General features: G+C 32.4%; 1 non-coding gene across 1 annotated transcript; it reads right to left on the reverse strand.

The window, feature by feature from the left end:
- Positions 1–2980: 2980 nt before the first annotated feature.
- On the reverse strand, positions 2981–3053 carry Trnak-uuu (transfer RNA lysine (anticodon UUU)). The gene has a single exon. It is a non-coding gene; the product is annotated as a tRNA-Lys (tRNA).
- Between the last annotated feature and the right edge of the window lie 2690 nt (positions 3054–5743).

Here is a 5743-nt window from a genome sequence, read left to right on the forward strand (position 1 = left end):
AATTTTGAATTAGGATCACTGTGGGGTCATGGATTGGGGTATGTAGGATGTTTTGGAAATGTTTACTAATGTGTACAAAATGCCACAAAATTTGGTACAATTTGGGTTAAGAATGAATTAATTTGAAAATAAGATTGGGGTATGTGGGAAGTTTTGGAAATTCGTATATATTGTGTACTAACTGGTACTAAATTTGGATTTGGGTGAATCTATATTTCAAATTTGGAAATTTTTTTAAAATAAGTATTACAAGACTGCAAAGACGTGTATAGAGCTAGATTTCTGTTGCGCTCAGAATTGGTGTGTGGGATTGAGATAAGAGCACATATGTACTAAATGGTTCTAAACCTTTAATTATGGTCGGTATTGGATTTTAAATATTTCCAACTTTCCTAACGAAGTAGCGTGCATATGCTAGTCAAACAATAAATATCGTAGAATATTGCCCAGGTTCGAAATATATATTGAAACTGGTTTTCATACATTAAAGAAGTCTTAATTTAAAGAAGTGCTTAATTTTTTTGATGCGTGTGAGTGGTAAAATTTTATCTCAGAATATACTGCCACCTGTATTTTATTTTTAATTATTTTCACCTTTATTAGATTTAACAAGAAAATATATAACAAAAATATATTTATTTGTAGGGATTAAATTTATTTTTTTGTTGTTTGTTTGCTTTCATCTTTTTTATTTCGTTTGCCCTTTGTTAATTTCATGTTTACTGCAACACGACATCTTAAACAATAAATTTTAATAAAACTGTTTTATTCGTTTCTTTTTTTTCGAAATATTTTTTAAGGTGCAACTGCTGCTGCTGCTGTCTGGTTTGTTATGCTTTCTTGTGGCCTTAATGGAAGTCATTATTTTCAATTAGCAAAAGTTTTGCGGATTTAAAATGAATTTTACCTTCTTCCTTATATGGATGTGTTTGTGAGTGTGTGTGTGTGTGGAACAGTAAAGAAGAAAATGAATAAAACAGAATGAACTGAACTATTAAATAAAACGCCAGACGAATTAAAGTAAAGAGAGAGAAAATTGTATTTTTCGAATCGAAGATAAAGCAGGAAGGAACCGAAAGTTGTAGAAAAATTGAAAAGGCATCAAGATTTTCTATTATCTAAAGAATATTGAAAATTAATTAATTAAACAATAAATATTTTCCGATGAAGTAAGAATATATTTAGCATTAACCAGTAAGGAAAGTAGTAAAGTCGGACGGGGCTGACTATATAATACCCTTCACCACTTTGGCATATTCAACAGATGAATCCTAACAGACGTTGAATTTTTGAAGGACCATTAACATGAAAATGGATCCATAAACATGCCATTCTGCCACCTATACTAAATTTTTAATTTGGTCAGATATAGGGTTGCTTCTTATGTTAGAGTAACTTCAGTACGTAGTGCAATATTTTGCGCCGATTGGACCCACCTTGTTGAAGCATTTATATCCTACCTCTAGGTTATACTAACTTCAGTACGTTGTGCAAAATATGTGTCAATTTGGCGTTGAATCAGACGAAAATATATATGTAGAAGCTATATCAAAATCTGAACTGATTTCAATGAGACTTGGCAGAAATTAACTACAGTTCATTGTACAAAATTGTGTGGCAATCACACACACACACACGAGTGCACAATTTACATAAAATCGAAAGAAAATATATATGGGAGCTATATCTAAATCTGGACCGATTTTCAGGAAACTTAACACACAACATTCTAGACCAAATTCATTTCGCTATGCCAAATTTCGTGCAAATCGAAAGATATATAGGGTCTTTGGTGCACCAGTTACATAAAATCGGAAGAAAATATATATGAGAGATATATCTAAATCTGGACCGATTTTCAGGAAACTTAACACAAATCATTCTATACCTTATTAAGTACGCTGTTCCAAATTTCGTGCAAATCGAAAGATATATAGGGACTTTGGTACACCATTTATATTAAATCGAACGAAAATATATATGGGAGCTATATCTAAATCGCAAAACTTGTCAGATATACCTCTAGGCTCAATTTAGTACGTTATGCCAAATTTCGTGCAAATCGAAAGATATATAGGGACTTTGGTGCACCAATTACATGAAATAGGACGAACATATATATATATATATATATAGGAGCTATATCTAATTCTGAACCAATTTTCACGAAACTTGGTAGACATATCTCTAGGTTCACTTTAGTACGTTATGCCAAATTTCGTGCAAATTGATAGATATATAGGGACTTTGGTGCTACATTTACATAAAATCGGACGAAATTATATATGGGAGCTAAATCTGGACCGATTTTCACGAAACTTGACAGACATAATTCTAGTACTTTATGCCAAATTTCGTGCAAATCCAAAGATATATAGGGACTTTGGTACACCATTTACATAAAATCGGACGAAAATATATATGGAAGCTATATCTAAATCTGAACCGATTTTTTCCAATTTCAATGGGCCAAATAGACGTCCTTTTGCCAAATAGACTAGCTGTGCCAAATTTCATCCAATTCGGATCATAAATGAGACCTGTACTTTGTTCACAATTTAACATGGACAGACAGACGGACGGTCGGGCATGCATAAATCGACTTAAAAAGTGATTCTATGCATATTCTCAAAAGGAACCATGTGTCTATCTCGTTTCTTTTTGCCTGTTACAAACATACGCACAAAGACATAATACCCTGTACCACAGTTTGGCGAAGGATGTAAAAAAGAACACTTTGACAAACATGGATTTATTTCCAACGTGTTATAAAAATGACTCAGCAGAATTCAGGATCTTGAATACTTTTCAATAATAAATTTGATTAAAATAATATACAAATTAACTTCTAATAATTATATATGTTTGATTAAAATATCTTTTTTTTAATTTTAATAATTAAACAAATTTATTTTAGTAATTAAAATTTTTTTTATTCGAAAATGACAAAAAGTTGATTACATCCAACGTGTTATGAAAACGCCCGAGCAGGGACTTGAACCCTGGACCCTTGGATTAAAAGTCCAATGCTCTACCGACTGAGCTACCCGGGCTCCTGCCAACTCATCAAATACATGCTAATGTTAAGAGGACACACAGGCAGGCAGGTTGGCACACACGGACACTCCTCCCAACAACAACATGTGTTGTTGTGTGTTTTTTGGTATTTTCACTGAAAATATTGAAATAGAAAAATATTGAAATTCTAAAAATAGACTGGCTGTTTTGAATACATGCGGACATGAGTATTTTTAAACACAGAAAGGACACACATTTTAAGATCATAAGGAAAATCCATAGGAAACATTATTGCTGTACAGTAGTGCATGTTAGGTTTTTTCAAGTGGATTATCCGACACAAACGAGAGACAAGAAGGCACAGGATAACTGATTAGGCATATTGTGATGCCTAATCCTTGCAGTAAAAAAATTTTAGATAATACTATTAAATAGATAGATTATTATAAAAGAGATAAATATTTATTTGTATTTTTTTGGTAAATAATACAACAGTGAACTCTCGATCATGTGAACACTCAAACTGATATTGAAGTATTGAAAAAATCAGGGAATCAGCGGTAAATAAGCTATACGAATCGTAAATGTAAACAAATTCGAAAATATGAACTACCCCGACATTAATTAGTTCACATTAACGAGAGTTCGCTGTATTGAATGGTCACATTATCAAGAGTTCACCGTATAAGGATATAGATTTTTAAAAAAACTATATAATCCGTTGTCTTACGTGTTATCCTTTGAGTTGCATTAGTGGAAAAAATAAATATGTTGTTAATCCTTTTTCGTCAAGACCTTGTTGTGTAAGCTCCACTTAACAACATTATTGTTATCTCATTAGATATGCACTTTGAGAATTATTATTGTCATTATTTGTCAATTGTTCCATTAGCGTTCGTTCGCTATTTGGGTAATCAATCAATAAACACAGCCTGTTATACTTTTTGGCAAAAGTTTGCTTTGCTTTGAACATTATAAGCAAATAATTTATGTAAATAAATTCACTCACTATAGTAGCCAGTTGAAAATTGATAGTCGTTCTTCTCTTTTGATTTTTTGTTTACACAGTATTTCGGTGTTTGATATTATAATCAACGGACGTTAGGATATAACGAACGAATTTTTATAGAACCCTCAACTTATATTAAAACAATGGACTTTCAAAAAGTACCACTTATTTGTTTTATACATCGTCACACATGTTTTTTAGCCGATCACTATTTCGTTATTCATGAGGATTTCCGAAATTTTGAGAGACATTGTTAAGTTATGTAACCCAGTGTTCGAACTCTTTCCATATAACAAGTTTATATTTGATTGAAGATTTTCTGCCGACAGTAGAATTGCAAATACAGGTTCATTATATAAGATATTGTGATCCGCTGTATGATCACAGTGACCTTCTTTGTGACCTTGAGTCAATATGTTACTTTTTCGAGTTCTGTAAAGTCTTGAACTTGAAACGTTTAAATATTGGTAGTTTTATAATACTTTAAAAATAAACATATTTAAATATTACTCAACTGGCGAACCACTTGGCTCAAACCCTTATATCAAGCGTACTTTTGGAAAATGGGGTCCTTGGGTCCCATATAAACGAATCTGCGGCTGAAATTTGGCACAGTGAAAATATCATTTCAACAATTATTTATTCAAATATTGAGTAAAGACAGTCGAACAATTTGACATAGTGTGTCAAAAGTTGGCTTTTCTGGTATTAAAAGTTAGGTCTTTGGGTCCATGTTTTGATATTGTCGCCATGTAACAGCATCTCCAGATATAAAGTATTCTTATCTATTAGCCACATTTTATAATAACATTTACCTATAATTTAGCACAGTAAGTTTTGATTGAGTAGAAATATTTTTGCAAAAACTGATCACGTTTTCTTGTAACTCCCATATAACGATTGTCTTAGCATCTGTTTCTGCTCCAAAACTGGGCCGACACAAAACAAAATAAAATCATCATGCAGATGCTTATCTTGCATTTTCGGATCCACTTCCATTGTAAAATTCGGTGGTGTTCGGACCATAGATAACGTCTATAAAGGAGGACATAAATTCGAAAAACAGACAAAAAATAAAGTTTGTTGTCTCATAATTATTGACAATATTTTAAATATATTAAATCAATTATATATCAGTGTGGAGAAAAATAAATCCATTATTTGTTCGGCAGATGGCTGTACTGATAGATTTCTCGTAAAGTATCGATCAAACAATTTCAGATTTATGCTGGTTGGAACGGTGACATTTTGCAGTAAAAAAAATTAGCCAACAGGAGAGATGTAGTTTTCCACCAGGACAACGTTCAATGTTCCACCAGGACAAAAGTTTATGTTCATTTGAATCTCTCAACAGAACTGGCTGTAACTTCACATTGATGGTTTGTGGTGAGCAAAACACCTATTTGCAGCAAATTTTGAGTTCAGATCCATATTACGAAGTCCCACCCTGTTTTAGGTATTCTAAAAGTCTTAGTCGCATTTTCCCAATGAAATAGCTGTATGTTGGCATTTCGGGTTCTTGTAGGATGAAAAACCTAATATTGAATATAGGTTAATATTTTGACATAACTTCAATTTCAAGGATACCAGGCGCCAACAGAACAGACTGTAATTTCGCATTGATGGTTTAAGGGGACCTCCCCCATTCTCCATTTTAAATTTTCAAGATTTTCATTGGGCTGGTAAATGAATACCAATGCATGTTATGGTTTGTAA

The sequence above is a fragment of the Musca vetustissima genome, unplaced genomic scaffold (assembly GCF_032173495.1).
Source record: "Musca vetustissima isolate MV318-11 ecotype Yass unplaced genomic scaffold, APGP_CSIRO_Mvet_v1 utg94147, whole genome shotgun sequence".
In the NCBI taxonomy this organism is placed as follows: Eukaryota; Metazoa; Arthropoda; class Insecta; order Diptera; family Muscidae; genus Musca; species Musca vetustissima.